Genomic DNA, 23,031 nt, shown 5'->3' on the forward strand with positions numbered 1-23,031 from the left:
CTTACCAGTCAGTCACATAATGGCAGTGAATGCTGGATATTGTTATTCCAGTAATTAACCACAAGTTAATTTATTAATTATTCATATCAGAGAGACACTTCCACAGAAATATACTAAAAGCCTCCCTAAAAATCTACCCAGAGAAGCTGTCTCTGCAGGTAGTAACACTGACCAACATGATTGGATCTCATGGTAAATCTTGATAACCTATCTAATTAAAGAATTTGTATACCCTCTTCCCTAGCAATTGCACTAATAAGAATTTAACCTAAAAAAAAATTTTAACAAAGACACAAAGAAAAATGCACAAAGAAGTTTTAATTGTAAAAAAATGAAAATAGTTAAATGAACTGTGATGTGGTTGTTCAACAGAATACTATGAAGCTGTTAAAAAGAATGAAATAGATCTGTACTTGCAGATGTTGAGTAAGAGCTACAATACATTTTTAAATGAAAAAAGAAAGCTGAAAAATTGTATTTATGGTATAACAGCTTTGGTTAAAACATATACATACAAATTATATAAATATATATATGTGTGTATAAGTGTGTATATGTGTGTGTATAGATTATATGTTTATATATGTTGTAATATCTCCCGAAAGTCAAATTGTTGGTTCAAAGGGATTGCATATTTCAAAATTTGATAGATTAGTCTCCAAAAATATATTGTTGCCAATATAGCAATATATACATTCTCTAACCTATCCTTTGTCTCCACATCCACTTGTCAGTGCCACCTCATTTCTCTGCTACCTTTTATAGAAAAACTCTGCAAAATAATTGTTTGGTTTTTGTCTCTACTCCTTTATTCTCTCTTCAAGCCCCTACAACTTGGCTCTTTCCCTACTATTACTTTGCAACCTCTCATCAAAAGTCACCAGTTCAAAAAAAAAAAAAAAAAAAAAAAAGTCAACAGTTCAGAAGCAACAAAGGAAAAAATAGATAAATTGTGCTTTATCAAAATTTAAAACTTGTTAATCAAAGAAAATTATCAAGAAAGTGAAAAGATAACTTACAGAATGGGAGGAAACAGTTGGAAATCATATCTGAAAAGGTTTTAATATCCAGAATATATAAAGAACTCCTACAACTCAACAACAAAAAAAGACAAACAACCCAATTTTAAAATGAGCAAAAGACTTAAGTAGTCATTTCTCTGAAGATATACAATTGGCCAATAAGCACATGAAAAGATGCTCAACATCATTAGCCACTAGAGAAATGCAAATCAAAACAACAAGATGCCATTTCACACTCACTAGGATGGCTATATCTTTTAAAATGGGAAATAAAAATTGTTGGCAAGGATGTGGAGAAATTGGAACTCTCATGCATTGCTTGTGGGAATGTAAAATTGTGCAGCTGCTGTGGAAGAAATTTGGCAGTTCCCCAAAAAGTTAAACATAGATTTAACATATGAACCAGCAATTCCACCTTTACATACATACTCCAAAAAATTGAAAGCAGGGACTCAAACAGATATTTGTACACCATGTTCATAGAAGCATTATTCACAATAGTCAAAATGTAGTAACAACCCAAATGTCCATCAATAGATGAATGGATAAACAAATTGTGGTATAGCCATACAATGGAATTCTGTTCAGCCATAAAAATGAATGAATTTCTGAGATATGCTGTAACATGGAAGAACCTTGAAAACATTGTACTAAGTAAAATAAGCCAGGCATAAAAGGACAGCTATTGTTTGATTCCCCTTACATGAAATATCTAAAATAAGCAAATTCACAGACAGGAGGTTAGAGGTTAGCAGGGGTAAGAGGGGTGTGGGGCGGGGGTCATTGCTTAATGGGTAAAGAGTTTCTGTTTGGGGTGATGAAAAAGTTTTAGTAATGGAAGATGGTGATGGTAGCACAACTTTGCAAAAATAATTAATGCTACTGGGGTTGTACACTTAAAAATGGTTAAAATGACAAACACACATACACAAAAGTCACCAGTGATCTCCACCTTGATGTGTCTAATGGTCAACTTTCAGTGATTCTCCCTAACACCTCAGCAGTTTTTGACACAGTTGAGTATTCCTTCCTTCTTAAAACACTTGCTTCACAAGGCTTCCTGTTATCCTTCTATCTTACCAGCTCCTCCAACTGTCTACTTTGCTGGCTTCTCCCATCTTGAAATGTTGGAATATCCAGCACTCTTCTCTACACGATCTAGTCTTACTTTCTAGGCAATCCCATCCAGTTCCATGGCTTTAAATACCATCCATATGCGAGACACCCAAATTTATGCTTTCATTCTTGTCGCATCCCCCTAGCAACAACTTCTTACTCTGTATCTCCTCTTGGATGCTTACCAGACATCACAAAATTAATATATCCAAACCCAACTCTTGATTTTCTCCTCAAGATCTCCCCTCTCCCCTGTTCTTCCCAATATATCAATAAATGGTGCCCCATTTCCAGAGTTATACAGGCAAAAACCCAAGTCATCCTTGATTCCTCCCTTTTCCTCATGCCAGTGGATGAACAGGTCCTGTCAGCTGTATCTTCCAAGTATAACCTGAATCCAACCCTTCCCACAACCTCCACATCTACTATCTTAGTTCAAGACACCGCAAGCTCTCATTTGAACTGCTATAATAGTCTCTTAACTACCCCATAGCACATAGTCGGCACTCAACAATTGTTTGTTAAATAGATGAGTATATGTGCATCTGTATACTTGGAAAAAAGTGTAAAAACATAATTCACAAACTGTTAATACTGGTTACTTTTGTGGGGATTGGATTATGGAGAACCTGTCTTTTTTGCTTTATACATTTTGTATTATTTGAATTATTTACAGCGACATATTTCTCTAATCAGGATAAAGAAGATGATCTCAAGATAAAAACAGACATAATACAGCAACACACTTAAAATGCCCAAATTTAAATATTTTTAAAAGATAACGTTCCTACAAAATGTTAGCAAATAAACAAATGTCTGACAATTTGTAATGTGACACAGGGAAAATAACAAAAAGCTAAACTAGTTTGTGTTAAAAATTGGTAACCTTCATTTTGAACTTCAATAAATGTTAATTTGTCTTTAATCTTAGCTACTCAGAAGTTAAAGTAAATCAATTTCATGGAATAACGACCTAGCCAGTTAGAACATAAGCATGAGAGCTGGTTATTTACATTTAATGTAATAGTAACTAGAAACAAAAAGTAAACATGAGTGCAGCAGATTCATGTTGATCACAGTGCTTAAAGAAAAAATGAATAGACATTTTAAGAATAAAACTGTGTACAGAATGTTGTAAATAAGTGGAATTTTAAGTCTAAAAGATACTTTCTGAAAGATGATGGAAGTAATTGTCTAGTTAAGATAATAAGCATAGAGGAATTGGATCCAATATAAATGGCAGAGTCTGACCCTTCAGCTCCAGCCCCCACAAAGGCTTTGAACAAACAGCAAGAACTGGCAGAAACATCCTTCTCAACACTAGTTAAAGGAGTGCTGTAAAAGCACAAGCACTCTATCAAGCAAAAAGGCTAATTAATAGTGGTAGGATTTCATGGCATCTTAGATGGCCCCTCCCCCATTCCCTCACTAGCTGGGTGCAGAGCTGGCCTGCACTCCCAGTGTGGGACTCTGGTCTTGGTTCTGGAGGGAGCAGAGTAACCATCATGCACTGTCTGGTGGTAGTCTTAGGGTTTACTGTCCCAGAACTTGCCCTGCGTGTAAAAGGCAGTTCACCAAACTCTCCTACAGAGCACTGTGAGAGAGCAGTCAAGTGGCTGCCTGGGGCAAGGGCTTGCTGGCAGTAGGATACACAGTGCAGTTATCCAGAACCATGAGAAAACTGATACCTAGGGAAGAGGGGACATTCTTTTGTGTAAATGAGGGATTCATAAGAGCCACAAGACCATGCCCAAGAGAAGAGGCATGCACAGAAAGGATCAGGACACCCCTACACTTGGGCTTCAGAGTATTCTCTAAACTGATTGTATGGATGAGCTCTGAAGGAGAGCACTCCCACAGGTCAATCTGCAAAGACTGGGAAAGGTATTCCCCCCCCACTCCCTCTTCTCCTCTTCCTCCTCCTCCCCCTCCTCTTCCTCCTCCTTTACCTTCTGTTTTGTTACCTCCTGGCATTCAAGGAAAGCTCTGCCATATTACTAGTGGATACAAGCTGAAGGAACAGACACATCAGAGTTTAAATTCCAGTGAAAACATGTCTAAATATCAAAATGTCCAGGTTTCAGCAAAAGATTACAAACCTATAAAGAAACAGGGAGTAATGGCCCAGGCAAAGGAGAAAATTGAAACTTTGGAAACCATCAATGAGGAGGACCAGACCTGGGACATACTAGACAAAAACTTTGAAAAATAGTTCTAAATATGCTTATAGAGCTAAATGAAAACTTGGACAAAGAACTAAAGGAAATCAGGAAAATGATAGATGAACATAAAGAGAATATTAATATAGAGATGGAAATTATGGCAAGGAACCACACAGCACTAAAGAACACAGTAACGGAAATTTAAAATTCCCTAGAGGGGTTCAACAGCAGATTGGAGTGGGCAAAAGAAAGAATCAGTGAACTTGAAGATAAGAAAATTGAAGTTATCCTGTCTGAGGGCCAGAAGGAAGAAAGAATGAAGGAAAGTAAACAGAGCTGAGAAACCTGCAGGACGGCATCAAGCATACCAGTGTACACATTGTGTTAGTTCCAGAAGGAGAAGAAAGAAAGGGGCAAAGAGAATATTCAAAGAAATAACAGCTGAAACTTCCCAAATTTAGGAGAAGACATGACTATACATGTCTGAGATATTCGTTGAAATCCGAACAGGATAAACCCCAATAGACCCATGCTGTGGCTTATTATAATCAGAGTGCTAAATGCCAATGATAGAAAGAATTCTGAAAGCTGCAAGAGAGAGGCAATATATAATGTATAAGGGAGCCTCAATAAGATTAAGGTCCAATTTCTCATCAGAAACCATGGAGGCGTTTTATTGCCAGAGTAGATGAAGAGGAGACCTACCTAATTCAAGAAGATTTTCAGAGAAGGAGGGATTACAGGAGTTATTTTTAATAGAAGAAAAAAGTCAATTTATTGACAAGAGAATCTAAGAAAATGACAGTGTTAGGGAGATAGCTCAAAAGACTAAGGAATTTGAAATGAATGGAGAGAGGTGGCAGGGCAGGATGGCAGCACAAAGAGGTGTAGAATTTAGTTAATCCTCCAGAGCAACTAGTAAATAGCCAGGAACAATGAGTAAATAGTCTGGAATAGTCTGGAACAACTGTTGGGGGATATCCGTGACTGAACACACATCATACATCATCCTGGAATGGGTAGAACAGCTGAGATTGCAGCCTACAATGGTAAGTAAAGCTCCCCAAACTGCAGAGCTGGTGCTCCTCCCCCACCAGCAAGGCAGGCCAAACTGAAACATATTCCTGTGGAAAAAAGAAGCAGGTTACCTGGAGCGAGGGAAAGTAACTCAAGCAAACGCCAATTGCAGCTTTAATTAGCAATTTGGACTACTGAATACAAGCTACAAGCACAGATAAAACCAGAGCAAGCAGGAACGGAACTTGAGATTCCTCCTGGCAGAGAGGAGACAGGGCTGATGGGTGGGTGGGGGGACATAAAGAGGCTTTTGGAGACAGTTGAGGACAAAATACCGGAAAACAGCTGTGTCCCAAGAAAAGGGGCACAGAGAACTGGGTACCAACACCAGTTGACCCACAAAACTGGGGGCTGGGGACTGGCTTTGGAAAAGGACTTTCTCTCTTTTTCCTTTTTTTCTTTTTCTCTCATCCTAGGTAGCTCATTAGAGAAAGCGTCAGGCATTTTCAGTTGTCAGCACTCACCCAGGCAAGGGTGGAGTTAACAGAGTCAGAGAGACAAAGGAGGAATTCAAGTATAGAAGATAACTCCCTAAAGGGTGTATCTTCCCTAAGAAAAGGGAGGCGGGGCCCAGCTCAAGTGGTGCCCTCCCTCAGAGAATTCAGACCCCAGGGCCTGGGGGTGGAGGGGGGGGCAGGCAGACAAACAACTTAAGCTTGGCTTCTGACACCCTCGGCCCCTGGCCAGGACAGGGTCCCTTGAGAATTAAAAGGACCATACCTTTACACAAGTGGGGAGCTATGGGCTGACAAGCGCCACCTGCTGGGCAGGATAGGAAAAGCACAAAGTCTAGTGGCCTCACAGGAAAGTCTCACAATCTGTTGGGTCTCACCCTCAGGGAAACCTGATACTGAATATAGCCTCCTCCTGAGACCTGGGCCCATCTGGTCTGGGAAAATCTGATTGGAGTATTCAAGGAAACCAGATGCCTAGACAACAAAAAATTATGAATCACATTAGGAAAAAGGAAGATATGGCCCAGTCAAAGGACCAAACTTACACTTCGACTGAGATACAGGAATTGAAACAACTATTAAACAAATCTCCTAAGTCAATTAAAAAATCAAATCAACGAGTTGAAGGAAGGTATGGCAAAAGAGATGAAGGATACAAAGAAGACATTGGGCGAACATAAGGAAGAACTTGGAAGTTTGAAAAAACAATTGGCAGAACTTATGGGAATGAAAGGCACAATACAGGAGATGAAAAACACAATGGAGACTTACCATAGGAGATTTGAAGAGGCAAAAGAAAAGGTTCATGAACTGGAGGACAGGACATCTGAAATCCTACACACAAAAGAACAGATAGGGAAAATAATGGAAAAATATGAGCAGCATCTCAAGGAATTGAATGACATGAAGTACAATGAATGTATGTGTCATGAGTGTCCCAGAAGGAAAAGAGAAGGGAAAAGGGGCAGAAACAATAATGGAGGAAATAATCACCGAAAAATTCCCATCTCTTCTGAAAGACATAAAATTACAGATCCAAGAAGCGCAGCATACCCCAAACAGAATAGATCTGAATAGACCTACACCAAGACACTTAATAATCAGATTATCAAATGTCAATGACAGAGAGAATTCTGAAAGTAGCAAGAGAAAAGTGATCCATCACACCATCATTGATCCAAACCTAGAGTGGTCAATGATTGTGATTAAATGTACAAAGATGTTTTTACATGAGGGAGAACAAATGAATCTTAACTTTGCAAGGTATTAAAAATGGGGTGGTATTGGGGAAAAAATACAATCAATGCAAATTAGAATCTGTGGTTAAACAGTAACATTGTAATATGCTTCCATTAATTGTAACAAAGGCAATATACCAAAGCTAAATGTCTATAAGAGGGGGAATGTAAGGGAGGGGTATGGGATTCTTGGTGTTGCTGTTGTTGTCTGGCTTTTTTATTGTATTTTAATTTTTTGTTGTTGCTTTTTAGTCATTTTTTTTTCTTTTTTCTTTTTTCTTTTTACTTTTTTTGCCTCTTCCTCTTTCTTTGTGGAAGAAATGGAAATGTCCTTATATAGATAGTGGTGGTGAATGCATAACTATGTGATTAGACAGGGAACCGTTGATTGTATGGTGTGTGAATAAAACCATCTAAAAAATAGAGGGATACAAGTGCTGGAGAAAATGTGGAGAAAGGGATGTACTTAATCAGCATTGGTGGGGAAGTAGAGTGGTGCAGCCCATCTGGAGGGCAGTGTGGTGATTCCACAGGAAGCTAAGCATGGGGTTGCCATATGGTCCTGCAGCACGGTTATTGGGTATATCCTTGGAAGAACTGAAAAGAGGGACACGAATGGGCATTTGCACAGTGGGGTTTATGGTGTCAGTACTTACGATTTGCAGTGGTTGAAGGTGGCCTAAGGGTACATCAACTGATGAGCAGAATGGTGAACTGTTGTATATACATAAAATGGAATATTGAGCTGCTACAAGGAGTGAAGTTGTGAGGTGAATGGACTATGAGGACAGTATGTTGAGTGAAATAAACCAGAAATGGAAAAAAAACATTATAATGCCTTACTAATATGGACCAACTATAATGTGCAAACTCTGAGAATTGAGTCTGAGAATATATGTTATCAGGGGAAGGCTTATTGTAAAGCTTCCTAGAGTGTAAACTCTTAACAGCAGTTACATCTATTCCTGAGTTGTAATGATTATTTCTAAATTCTGAAATGCTGAGCTCTTTGTGTATAACCTGGTCAGTCCCTGGAACTTTGGGTATCTGTGTGACACCTGAGACTCAGAGCCAGAGTCCAGCAGCTACAAATGTCAGCATTACCCCGTACAGCAAATGTTAAGGAGTCTGAAAAAACAGATCAGACTTTAATTAGAGATATGAATGAAATGGACTTGGTTAGGACTAAGATTAATTAGGCTAACAGGTAAAGGATGATACTGATGATGTTTTTAAAACTTCAACTTCTGTGTGAGACCGAAGGAAGATATGTTTATTAGGTACGAAATCTATACTTTTTGTAGCACATGTTTTGGTTTGCTAATGCTGCTGGAATGCAAAACACCAGAAATGGATTGGCTTTTATAAAAGGGCATTTATTTGGTTACACAGTTACAGTCTTAAGGCCATAAAGTGTCCAAGGTAATGGATCGACAATTGGGTACCTTCACTGGAGGATGGCCAATGGCATCCGGAAAACCTCTGTTAGCTGGGAAGGCATGTGGCTGGTGTCTGCTTGCTCCCCGATTTTGTTTCAAAATGGCATTCTCCAAAATGTCTGATTCAGCTTGCAACCGCTGTCTTCAAAACTGTCTGTCTTAGCAACAGCTCCTGCGCATTCTTCAAAGTGTCCCTCTTGGCTGTAGCAAGCTTGCTTCTTCTATCTGAGCTTTTATAGAGTTCCAGTGAACTAGTCAAGGCCCACACTGAAGGGGCAGGGCCATGCCTCCATGGAAATTATCCAACCAGTGTTATCACCCACAGTTGTGGGTCACATGTCCAGGGAAACACTCAATCAAAGAATTGCAAACTAATCGACACTAATACGTCTGCCCATACAAGATTGCATCAAAGATAATGGTGTTTTGGGGACATAATACATTCAAACTGGCACACACACTATATAATTTAACTTGTATGGTCAGTTTATTCAAACAACATGGAACATTGCATAGGGAGTGAAATTTGGTTGGTTTGTACACAATAGTGCAAAGCCCCAATACATCCCAGAGTAATTTGGGCAGAGAATAAAAATGTATTTGCAAAGCCCCCTTGAGGGTCTGAGGGAAAATCTGGAAATATTAAATTTCCCCACCTGGGGAATTAATGATATTCTCAAAAGCATTGTGGGCTACCAATTTAGAAAGCCGATCCCTCGATATTGGGGCTTGCCCTTATAAAGTTTGTTACTGCAAAGGAGAGGCTTAGCTTACTTAAAATTGTACCTAAGAGTCACCCCCAGAGAACTTCTTTTGTTTCTGAGATGTGACTTCTCTCTCTAAGCCAACTCTGCAGGTAAACTCACTGCCCTCCGCCTACGTGGGATATGACTCCCAAGGGTGTAAATCTCCCTGGCAACATGGGACATGACTCACAGAGATGAGCTTGGCCCTGGCATCATGGGATTGAGAAAGTCTTCTTGTACCAAAAGGGGGAAGAGAAATGAAACAAAATAAAGTTTCAGTGGCTGAGAGATCTCAAATAGAGTTGAGAGGTCATTCTGGAGGGTATTCTTATACATTATATAGATATCCCTTTTCAGTTTTTGGTGTATTGGAATAGCTAGAAGGAAATACCTGAATCTGTTGAGCTGCAACCCAGTAGACTTGATTCTTGAAGACGACTGTATAACTATATAGCTTACACTGTGTGACTGTGTGATTGGGAAAACTTTGTGGCTCCCACTCCCTTTATACAGTATATGGACAGATGAATAGAAAAATGAGGACTAAAATGAATAATAGGGGGGAATGGGGGTTAGGGGATGCTTTGGGTTTTTTTTTTACTTTAATTTTTATTCTTATTCTTTTTTGTATGTTTTAATGAAAATGTTCAAAAATTGATTGTGGTGATGAATGCACAACTATATAACAGTGTTGTGAACTGATTGTACACTGTGGATGATTGCACGGTATATAAATATATCTCAGTAAAATTGTATTAAAAAAAACATGGAGGCAAGAAGGCAGTGGGATGACATATTTAAAGTGCTGAAGGCAAAAAGTTGATGACCAGTAATTCTATATTTGGCAAAACTGTCTTTAAAAAATTAGGGAGAGATTAAGATATTCCCTGATGGAGTTCATCACCACTAGACCTACAAGGGTTGCTAATGAGAGTTCTTCCAGTTGAAAGGAAATGACACTAGGCAAAAGATCAAAGTCCCTGAAAAAGTAAAGATCTCTGGTAAAGGTAACAACAAGGGTAAATATAAATGCCAGTACTATTGTATTTTTGGTTTGTAACTCCATATTTTATCTCCTACAGGATCTAAAAGGTAAATGCATAAAATGTAATGATAAATCAGTGTTTGGGGACTCATAATGTATAAACGCATAATTTGTGACAAGAACTACCTAAAGGTGGGGGGACATAAAGGGATATAGGAACATAGTTTGTGTATACCACTGAAGTTAAATTGATATCAAATCAAACAAGATGTTACAAATTTAGGATGTTAAATTTAAGCCCCATAGTAACTGCAAAGAAAATATTGGAGAATATGCAATTTCATAGAGACAGCAAGTAGAGTACAGGTTGCCAGGGGCAGTGGGCAAGGATAATGGGGAGTGAACGCAAAATGGGTGTGAGGTTTCTGTTTGGGAGATGGGAAAGCTGAAGTGATGAAAGGTGGTGAGGGTACCACACTATAGTGAATGTGATTAATCCCACTGCATAGTATGCTTCAGAATGATTGAGATGGGCAAGTTTATATTGTGTATATGTTGCCACAATTTAAAAAAAAGAAAGAGCAACTAAAGAGACAGTGGTAATTAAAGGCAATACATGATCCTGGACATTATCTAACAAATGAGGAGAGAAGACCCAAAATGACATTAGTGAGACATATGAAAAAACTGGGATATAGACTGTAAGCTTTATATCAATGTTAAATTTCTTGAACTTGATGTCTGCCCTTAAGGTGGATATATAAGAGAATATCTTTGTTCTTAGGAAGTGTACATGGCAGTATTATGTGTTTAAGGAGCATGATGCATACAACCTACAGTCAAGTATTTAGAAAATGGATTGATAAGAAAATGATGGATAGATAGATGGATTGATAGACTGATGGGTAGATAGAATGATATCAAAGGCAAATATGCAAAAATGTTAAAATTGGTGGATATAGGTATCTGGGTGGGATAGGGGTATGTTGGAGTCTCTGTATGGGGTTTGTATTATTTCTGTAACTGTCCTGTAAGCTTGAAAGTATTTCAAAATACAAAGTTTAAAATTATGCATATATATATATATGCATAGAGAATGTAGGAAAAAAACTTAAATATCTTTAGTATAAGTTTTCATTTTTTAAAGGAACGAGTGAGCCTCTTTTCCAAAAGCCCCCAGAAGCATATTTTATGCCAACCTATATTTACTTGAACACAATGGCATTTTCTTCATCCAATTTTTAGGAAAAAGCAAGCAAGCAAACGGTTTACTAATGTCTATGTTAGGTGACTGTCAAGAAGTAATTTATAAAAGAATCACCAAAAAGGAGTTATTTATAGCTAGGAAGCAAACAAAAGCTGTTTCCATAGAAATCCTCTGTTGTAATTTTAATGCCAGAAAAGGTATAAAATGCATCTGTTAGATGAAATGTAAGTATGTAAAACCAAAGTAAGTTCAAAGAAAAGTTTAGTTAAATAAGGAAAGGAAAGTTTGATAAAACCATAGAAGTGCTTAAACATCCTCCCGAGCTTTAGCAGAATGTACATTTCAAGTTTATGTCTGATCGTTTTCCCATCGAACAAAAATAACTCCTCATTACTGAACAACCACTCTAATCTGTTTTCATTTCATCTTTAAACAAATTAGTTATTCAGAGTTTGCTGTGTGCCAATATAGTAAGATGTAAGGTGCCAAGTCTATGGGAAAATTAAATCAACTTCAAGAACAGAAGCTGGACAGACAGAACTAGGCCTAGAATTCACATCTGTTCACTCCCTGTACAATGCTCATTCAACCTGTCCTCTAGGAGTACTTCAATGAATCTTAATTAAGTTCCTTGCAGATAATACAGTAATGATTTGTGCAAAAAGACAATATAGATATCTAAAGTACCTATCAGCTCAGGAAAACATCAGAGAAAGTAGTATGAATTTGTGGAATAATGATAGGAGCTACTATTTATTGAGTTAAGGACTCTAAGCTAAGCCCTGAGCTAAGCATTTGACCTGCTTTATTTCATTTAATGCTTGATGCAGTTCAACAAGGTAGGTGCTATTTTTTTTTTTGCCTCAATTTAGAGGTAGGGAAAATAAAGCACTTTGAGTTTATTTCCTACGCAAGGTCACATGACAGGTGGAAGAATTTGACTGCAAGAGATTTCAGTTACTGTAGTGCCTCACAAATCAAGGTAAATGCTAGCTTGGCTCAGTATGTCGTTAAAAGATATCTGCCAAACTTTCCTTTTACTTAGTGTATACAAATTTAAACATTGTATTATTAACATTTAAATGCTTGCCCACTAAATCTTTGAAATTCTGCATAATTTAATTGGGATTTTTGTATCTTCAGAGCCTAACAAGCTCATGGGTTGAGTTAGCACATTTATCCTTGAAAGATAATAAAAGCACTAGAATATATTTAATAATTCTATTAACCAAACCACTTTCTTTTCCAAAAATAAACCCCTGCTAATATTTTTTATTTGTGATTTCCCATTGGAATATTTTCTCCAAAAGTTCAAGCCCTGTATTTGTCACTAAAGCTGTATTATGCTAATGCTAAAGGTCTTGTATAATCATGCATACACTATGTCTCTTATTATTTGGCCTGCAGTACAGAGGTCTGTAATTTTCTCCTCAAGCATTGTCTTATTGGTCCAATAACAGTGCTTCTCAAGTCAATTTAAATGCAACAGTAACAAATTTCAAAGTACACACTGTGGAAGATTTGAAATATTGTAGATAAACTGATAATAGCATAAAACAAAGAGCAGTTTATCTATTTGTGAAATGAGCAATATTTCATATTCAAAAGAAAGAGAATAAATGCGCTATAGTGATTAATGACATCTCAATCTTTTCCACACATTCACCTAAAAAGAAAATACAATCTCCATAAGTTGTTCTAGTTGATGTCACCTTAGTGTTAAAAACTCCTCCCCCTGTACAACTATTCTTGAAAATTACTCTGGAAATCTCTCTGAAAATCTTTAATCTCTCCATCAGGTTCTTCTTGGCAGATGCTCTCCTAGATGCAGTGTTAATGATGCCAATAAGTTCTGGGTGTTCCAAACAGATAAATATCTTGCTGTACAATTGCTCTTTCATATTGTCTGACACTGTTGATTCTGGCAAATACTATTGCTCAGCTCCTTGATCTATCACCCTTTTAGAAGGTTGAGGACCTAGTCATCATTATACCTTGGAAATCTGAACATTTCCTTTGAGTCAATTTGTTTTATGATTTTTGATAAATCATCAAATTTCTCTGGGATTCATTTTCCACTTCTTTAAAAGGAGAAGATTGGACTAGGTATTCTCAAGTTCCCTTATAGTTTCAGATGTCCATTATTAGAATTCTTCAATGTCATATGCCTGAAAGGTTCAAACAAATAATTTTAGATTTTAATAAAATACCATAGTATGTAAAATAGAATTGCAAAATTGCAAGCAGTACATATCGTGGTATGTATATTAAGTGAAATAAGTTGACTCAACTTTGTATGAACATACACATTTTAATTTGATATAACTATTAGATTAACTGATACTTGTTTTTCATTTTATCTTGTGACGTTCTAAATTCAAGGCACTAGGAGTTTTCTAGGAAGAAGTCGAGTAGCATCATATATAGGAAATGCATGCCTGTCTTCTGGCTAAAACCATCAAAACCAGTAACACTGATAGGAAAACTCAAAACAACAAAGAACAGCAACAAAACCTAACAAAATAAGTTTCAAAAATAATTATAAGGTGAATCTCATGGGTCCAGTTAACAAGTGTTGCAACACCAAAACAGGGAAGCCTTTTGCAGGATCCTCACAAGGTGTTCAAAATGGCAAGATATTCAAGTCCATATGATGACTGTTAAACAAGGCAATGGACAGAACAAAATTTTTATATTATATTATTAATAATAACGGGAGAAGTAGTACCAAATTCATGCTCAACAAAGGGAATTGATTATGGGCACAATGAGACCTCCTTTGATAGATTACCATACATCCACAAGAATGTTCTAGAATCGACTTTCTGGCCAAAGCGAGCGCTTCTCTTTGACATAGGTGAGCTGCTTGAGGAGAAGCGAGTCTGGGGAACCGCAGCCATGACTGAGGCTGATATCAATCCGAAAGCCTATCCCCTCGCACATGCCTACCTTATCAAGAAACTACTGGACCTTGTTCAGCAGTCGTGTAACTACAAACAGCTTCGTAAAGGAGCCAACGAGGCCACCAAAACCCTCAACAGAGGCAGCTCTGAGTCCATCGTGATGGCTGCAGACGCCGAGCCCCTGGAGATCATTCTACACCTTTGCTACTATGTGAAGACAAGAATGTGCCCTGTGTGTTTGTGCACTCCAAGCAGGACTTGGGGCGGGCCTGTGGCGTCTCCAGGCCTGTCGTCGCCTGCTCTGTTACCATCAAGGAAGGCTCACAGCTGAAGCAGCAGATCCAGTCCATTCAGCAGTCCATTGAGAGGCTCTTAGTGTAAACCTGTGGACTCTGCCACGCTCTCCCAGCTGACTGCTCCCCACGAGTAGTGGATCATATATTGTCTGTGTTGGCATGTAGTGTTTTCAGCTACTTTTTATTGTTGTAAAATATTGTAGTCCCAAATGTTTCTAGATTGTTGGATTGTTTGTGTTTTGTTTTACAGACTTTTTTCTCCCCCATCCCCAATCCTCTTATCCTCCCTTTTGAAAATGAACTAATACCCACTAGAAGGAGAGTGGTGGCCACTTTCACAGGCAGGGATGAGCCAGGATAGAGATCTGGTTCCAGCTGTCATCCTCTGGCTTCCTGGATACCTACTGTATGCAGGCATGCAAGAGGACATGGTGGAAGGAAACACTAACCATTTTGTGTCTCTGTGCCTGGCATACAGAATCATTCCAAAAATGTTTATTTTAAAAAATCAAGGAGTTCCTTTGCTCTCTAGGGGATTCTGAGTCATTTGGAGAGCAAGCATGTGTTCTGTGAGGTTGTTAGGTTTATGTTCAAGCATCAGTTACTAATGTAACCCCACTGTTTTTGGTAATGTTATGTTGTGTTCTTTCACCAACCCCCACTGGTTCCCTGAGGGTGGCAGGGCAGCAGCATACCAAAGACATGTGCCGTAGGATTCCAGAAGCAGCCTGGCAAGTGGGGCAGTTGTCCTAGCCCTTAATGGGATCAACAGGAGCAGAAGAAAAGAGGATCAGCTGGTGTTGGAATGAAGGATTCTGGGAAGGTCATGGAGTCCTGGCTGGAATGTGCAGCAGATATTATTGAGTCCAAGGCAGCATCCTTTCTTCAGTGAAATGAGGATTTCTTCAGTGGACACTTTGCCCCAGCTCTGAGAGCCCTCCCCTCTGCTTCCTGCCACAATATGTGTCAGGTGTATAGTTTATCACATTACAAGGGCAGTGCTCATGTGTCATTCATTCTTGTGAGCATCATAATAAAGAAATATATTCATATTCCAATTTAAAGAGTGTGGCAATGCCTGTTTCTTGAGTATACAGCTAACACTTGAATGAAGAAATGCTCAGTGTTATTACTAGAGTTACAGCTTCTCAAACTTTCACCAAGAGGCTGTGGAAAAGAAAGCATCTCCCACCAGAGGATTTCTGGTTTAGCAGTTCAAAATGTCTTATCTTGTACAGATTCTGTCATTGGACATTGTATTCAGTTCTGTGCTATATCTGTTGTATTATGTGCTCTCACTCTAGACAGGGAAGATCTCTGGGAAGGACCTTCCCAGAATCCTTCATTCCAACACCAGCTGATCCTCTTTTCTTTTGCTCCTGTTGATCCCATTAAGGGCTAGGACAACTGCCCCACTTGCCAGGCTGCTTCTGGAATCCTACGGCACATGTCTTTGGTATGCTGCTGCCCTGCCACCCTCAGCACTGTTGACATTTAGAGCTGGATAATTCTTCCAAGATGCAAATAAATGGGTACGATAATGGTCAGTTGATGAGAACAGATTATATTTAGTCCTCTTGGCCAACTTAGGCCCCTGTACCCACTCTACCACCCAGTCTTGCAAAGACCTATTCTCAGCCTACTGGGCTGGTTATTTCTCCCAGGTTGTGCCAATGTTTATACCCACCCACCCCCAGCAGTTCTTTATTATTTGTGGATGGTAGTTTCAGGTGGCTTACTTTCTTTGGTTGTACATGTATTTTTACAGAAATAATTGGAGGGAGGGGCAGAATTAAGAAATCAACTTCCATCTATCTAAATGGAAACTAGGCCCTACTCACTAGAACCCTTCTGAGGACTCAATAGGCAGAGAAGGCAAGCACCACTAATTTACAGAAAAACTGATCACTCAGCTGCCATTTATCACAGACCTCCAGGGTTTTTCTTCTAATATTCACATCACCTGTCCAGCTATGGTTGGTGTTTGTGGTTTGACTACTGGACTCTTCCATGCTTTCCATTTTCTAAATGGAAAGAGGAGGAGCCTAGACTTGGGTAAGGCCATGCAGAAGTGCATAGGAAAAATGGGATTTAACTCTAGGGCTCCTCACCTGCCAGGAAGGCCATACCTAGCTTAGGGACAATACTCATGCTTACCCTCCTACTTGTAACTAGCATGATTCTAATCTATTGGAGTATTCTATCCACACTGCTCAAGCATGCTTCATTTAAGGGGGTGGTCTAATTCCTCAACAATAAGAATGAACACAGTATATTAAATGGTTTTGCATTATCTTGCTGAATCCTCAAAAGCACCTTTTCTAACTGGAGAAAAAGCAGAAAGTAAGCCACCTTTCTCCCTTACAAGGAAAGAAATCCATACAAGACTGTAACTTTTTTTTTTTTTCCAAAAAAAGCAGTTGAAAATTTATCAAGTTTAGAGCAAAGAATCCAAAGCTGAAAATCTCTTACAAGAGTAATTTAACAAATCAAAACCACAATGAGATAACACTTCATACCCACTGGAATGGCTCTTATTGAAAAAACAGTGTTGGTGAAGATATGGAGAAATAGGAACCTTGGTACATTGTTGGTGGGAATGTAAAATGGTGCAGCTGCTGCAGAAAACTGGTGATTACTCAGAAAGTTAAACAGAACTACTATATGATCCAGCAATCGCACTCCTAGGTATAGACCCAAAAGAACTGAAAGCAGGGACTCAAGCAGATATTTGTATACCAATGTTCATAGCATTATTTACAATAGCCAAAAGGTGGAAGGATGTCCACTGATGGATGAATGAATGAACAATATGTGGCATACACATGCAGCGGAGTATTATTCAGCTGTAAAAATGAATGAAGTTCTGATACATACTACAACACGGATGAAGCCTTGAAGACATTGTGTTGAATGAAACAAAAGCCAGACAAAGACAGATGTTGTATGATTTACTTGTATGAAATGAATAGTCAAATTCAGACAGAAAGTAGGTAAAGGTGAGGGGGATGGGCAGTTAATGGGGAATGAGTAGAATTTCTGGGTGATGGAAAAAGATTGGTAATGGGTGGTGGTGATGGTAGCACAACACTATGAATGTGATTGATACCACTGGATCATATGAACACTTGAGATATTCCTTAATGACTGTTTAGTATTGCTGTACATTTAATTAAGAAAAAATCGAGAGGAAAGTTAAAAAGAGCAAGTGAAACTAACTCATAACATTCTTTGAAATTTACTTCATAACTACTTGTTAACTCGTGCTTTGAAAGTTATCCCTGTTCTGTATATATATTTCACAATAAAAAATGTTAAAAAAAAAGAATATTCAAAAGAATAAGTGGCTAACAATATAGCATTATATATTGTTTACCACATGTTTCTGTTTTTTCCCTCCTTCTAGACATGGTGACATTATAATTCCTGGCCCCCTTGTGGTTGGTTGGGACCATGTGACTTGTTTCAGTCAATGAATTGTGAGCAGAAGTGATAAATATGTCTCCCAGGGTTATTTAAGTGTTGATGGACATCCTCCTGAACACTTTTTTCTCTGGAATGGCAACCAGAAACATTTGTGGTAGTGGTTACTCTGTCAGCCTGGGTCCCTAAGATAACCCTGATGAGCTGAAACTCTCTGCTAACCTTCAATGAACATAACTGTGAGCAAATGTTGTTCTAAAAATGTGAAATTCTGGGATTGTTTGTTACCAGAACGTAAGCGTATATTGCATTGAATTGTCTCACACCGAGCACAGCTGTTCCAAACTGAACCAGAATCTAGGAGAAGCTTGGGTCCAGTCCCTACACACCCTTCCCATAAGGGAAACTACTATGCTGATCCCTAACAACAAAGATTAGTTTTGTCTGTTTTTATACTTTAAAAAACTGTAATCATACAGTAAGTACTTTATTTTATCTGGCTTCTTTAATTCAATATTGTGCTTCTGACGTTCATCTATATTGTTACAGGGGTTTGTGGTCCATTAATTCTTGTTGTTCAGTACTATTCCATTGCATGAATGCACTACCATTTATCCATTTTATTATTGATGGGCATTTGGGTAGTTTCCAGTATTTGACTATAACCAACAGTACTCCAATGAGCATTTTTGTACATGTCTTTTGGTGAAAATATGTATGTATTTCTTTTGGGCATATACATAGGAATGTAATTCCTGGATCATAAGGTATGCATATGTTCAGCTTTTGTAAATAGTGCTGTCTTAGTTTCCTAGGGCTGCCGTAACGAATTACCACAAATTTAGTGGCTTGAAACAACAGAATTAATTCTCTTACGGTTCTGGAGACCAGAAGTCTGAAATCAAGATGTGAACAGGGCAGACTCCTACCAGAAGCTCTAGGGAAGGATCCTTCCCTGCTTCTTCCAGCTTCTGATGGCTCCTGGCATTCCTTACCTGTGGCAGTATGACTCCAATCTCTGCCTGTCTTCACATGGCTTCTCCCTGTGTCTCTCAGTGTGTCTTTCCTGTCTCTCATTGGATTTAGGGCCCAGCATGATCTCATCTCGATCCTTACCTTAATCGCATCTGCAAGGACCCTATTTCCAAATAAGGTCATATTCTGAGGTTCTGAGGTTCTGGGTGGACATGAATGTTGGGGGTAAGGGGGTACTAATCAACCCACTACTGTGCCACACAGTTTTCCAGAAGTAGTTGCTCTGATCCATTCTCTCATCATCAACGAATGAATGAACATACTGGATGTTTCAACATTTGGCATTGTTCACCTTTTCATTTTAGTCATTCTGGAGATAACTAGTGAAGTTGAGCACCTTTTTATGTATTTATTGGCTATTTGAGTATATTTTTGGGGGGGGGCGTAAGTTGCCCATTCAAGTCTTTTGCCTATGTTACTGCTGGGTAGTCTTTCCATCTCTTTATAGATCCCTTGTTTATGAAGTATTTTTTACCTATAAGTTCTTTATATATTCTGGAGATAAGTCCTTTTCAGAATATATGTATTATGAATGCCTTTCCCCATTCTGTGCATTGCTTTTTTCATTCTTTTAACGTTAACTTCTTTTTGAACAGAAGTCCTTAATTTTAATATAGTTTAATTCCTCAATTGTTAAGATTTTATGGTTAGTGCTTTTGTTTCTTGTTTAAGAAGAAAGGTCAAGAAAATGTTCACTTCTAAGAACTTTGTTTTATCTTCACATTTACATCCACAATCCACTTAGAATTTATTTTTGTGTATGATATGAGGTAGAGATAAAGATAAATTTTTCCCCATGTTGCTATCCATTTACCTAAACACTATTTACTGAAAAATTATCTTTTCCCTACTGCAGTGCAGTGTCATCTTTGTTACCAATCAGGTAACCATGTGTGTATGGGTCTGTTTCTGTCTGGACTCTCAGTTGGTTTCCACTGACAAATCTGTCTTTCTGTGCAGCAATACACGCTGTCTTACTCGGCCTTTATACTAGGTCTTGAAATGTGGTATTATAAGTCCTCTAGTGTTATTTTTCTTCTTCAAGATTGCCTTGGTTATTTTTGGCCCTTTGTATTTCCATATGAATTTTAGAATCAGCTTGTTAATTTTTACACACACAATCCCTGCTAGGGTTTTGATTAGGATTGCATTTAATCTTTAGATTAACTTGAGGATATTTACATCTTTACAGTATTGACTCTTCTAATATATGAGTGTGATATATCCTATTTATTTAGGTCTTTGAATATTTATCTCAAAAATAGTTTTCAATGTAAAGGTCTCATACATCTTTCAGTAGCTTTGTTCCTAAATATTTGAGTTTGGGATATATTCTAAGTAGGATCTTTTTAAAATTTTCATTTTTTGCTTATTCAGTGCTGGTATGTAAATATAATTTATTTTTTAATAAACTTTTAATTTTGAAATAATTTTAGATTGACAGAAATATTGCCAAGATAATACCTTCACCCAGCTTCTCTTAATGTTTATATAACCATGGTAATTGTCAATACCAGGAAATTAACATTGATACAATATGATTAACTAAACTACAGACTTTATTCATATTTCATCAGTTTTTCCATTAATGTCCTTTTTCTGTTTCAGGATCCAATTCAGAATGGCATTGCATTTTGTCATCATGTCTCCTTAGTTTCTTCCAGTCTCTGACGGTTACTCAGTCTTTCCTACCTTTTATGACCTTGAGACTTTCAAAGAGCACTAGGCAGGTGTTTTTATAGAAAGTCTCTCAATTTGGGGTTGTCTGTTAGGTTATGGGTTATAGGGATTGGGGGTGGGGAGGTGGGGAGAAATCAGAGGTGAGGTGCCCTTCTCATTGCATCATTTCATAAGGTGTATGGTATCAATATGACTTATCAACAGGTTGATATTAACTTTGATCACTTCATTAAAATGGTGTATGTCAGGTTTCTCCACTGTAAAGTTACTATTTTTCCCTTTCCGTACTCTATTCTTTAGAAGTGAGTCACTATCTCCAGCCCATAGTCAAGGGAGATGAAATAAATTCCTCTTGGTGATCCTTCCCTGCCACTCTTCCCCACCTTCCCCAGGCTACCATTTATCTGTTACCTGTCACCATACATTAGGTTGCATTTCCTGGAGTTTTATATAAATAGAATTGTATAGTATGTATTCATTTTAGTCTATTTTTTCCCACTCAGCATAATTATTTTGACATTCATCCATGTTATTGCATGTATCAATAAGTTCATTCCTTTTGATTGTTGAGAAGTATTCCATTGTATAGATACACTAAAATTTGTTCATCCGTTCTTCTGTTGATGGGCATTTGGGTGGTTTCCAGTTTTGAGCTATTACAAATAAAGCTGCTATAAACATTCAAGTACAATGCCTCTGTATGAACACATGCTGTCATTTCTCTTGGATATATCTAAGGAGTGGTATGGCTGATCCTATGGTAGATGTATGTTTTAACTTTGTAAGAAACTGCCAAACTTTTCCTAAGTAGTTTTACTTGTTTACCTTCCTTCCACCGGTGTCTGAGAGTTCAGTTCCTCCACATTCTCACCAACACTTGCTATGGTCAGTCTTAAATTTTAGCCATTCTGATATGTGTGTAATAGCATTTCATTGTGGTTTTAATTTGCATTTATCTAATGGCTAATGATGTTGAGAATCCTCTTATGTGCTTATTTGCCATCCATAGATCTTTTTTAGTGAAATGTCTTCTCAATTTTTTTTTAATGGAGCAATTGATTTCTTGTTACTGAGCTTTGAGAGTTCTTTTTATATATTCTGGATACAAATCCATTGGCTTGTCTTCTCATTCTCTTAGCAATGTATTTGGAAGAGCAGAATTTCTAATTTCTATCAATTTGTTATTGTAGGGATTATACTTTTGATGTCATACCTAAGAAATCTTTGCCTAAACCAAAGTCACAAATGTTTTTTCCTGTGTTTTCCTCTAAAAGTTTTATAGTTTTAGGTTTTATACGCTTAGGTCTATGACCCATATTGAGTTCATTTTGTCTATGGCATGAGGTATGGATTGAAGTTCCTTTTTTGCATATATATATATCTAATTGTTCCAGCCACCATTTGTTGAAAAAAGTATCATTTCCTAGGGCATCGCCCTCTAGGGCTTCTACTTTTGAAACAGGAGTTTGTTTTCTTGAAAGATTTCTGGAAGTTAAGTTCTGCCCTGAAGAGGTTTTCAGCTTAGATATTTAGCCTGCCCCCACTCCCCACCCCCCAAGCAGCTTCAAAATTTAGCACATATCTTGAGGAGAACTAGCTGCCTACATTTGACCCCTGAAATCTTCAATTTTTTAACTACAGCCCAACAAATGCCAAAATCTCTGCTGATTTCCCTGTTCTCGGATCATCTGCCCTGGGGTCAACCATGGGTTCTCAGTCTTCACTTATACCCAGAATCAGTGTCTCCAGGGCAAACGCATCTATAAATATGCAGACTCATTCAGCAGGCCTTCTAGAGCTGTCAACTCTGTTTTTAGTCAGTGCGTTCTTCACTAGTAGATACTGTGATAGCCTTTCTTTTCAAATGCATACCTGACTCTTCATTCACATGCATATTTTATCTTGTTTACTGTGCTTTCACTATTCTCAGAATGTATATCTGAATCAATTTTCTTTGTTTTAATCTTCATTTTATTGAGATATATTCACATATCATGCAGTCATACAAAACAAATCGTACATTCTTTTGTTCACAGTACCATTACATAGTTGTACATTCACACCTTAATCAATCCCTGACACCTTCATTAGCACACACACAAAAATAACAAGAATAATAATGAAAGTGAAAAAGAGCAATTAAAGTAAAAAAGAACACTGGGTGCCTTTGTCTGTCTGTTTGTTTGTTTGTTTCCTTCCCCTATTTTTCTACTCATCCATCCATAAACTAGACAAAGGGGAGTGTGG

At 37.9% G+C, this 23,031-nt stretch overlaps 1 pseudogene; it reads left to right on the plus strand.

Moving 5' to 3' along the window:
- The first annotated feature begins 14,338 nt into the window (after positions 1 to 14,338).
- On the plus strand, positions 14,339 to 15,041 carry LOC119509735 (annotated as a pseudogene).
- The last annotated feature ends 7,990 nt before the right edge of the window (positions 15,042 to 23,031 follow it).

The sequence above is a fragment of the Choloepus didactylus genome, chromosome 15 (assembly GCF_015220235.1).
Source record: "Choloepus didactylus isolate mChoDid1 chromosome 15, mChoDid1.pri, whole genome shotgun sequence".
NCBI classification, from domain to species: Eukaryota; Metazoa; Chordata; class Mammalia; order Pilosa; family Megalonychidae; genus Choloepus; species Choloepus didactylus.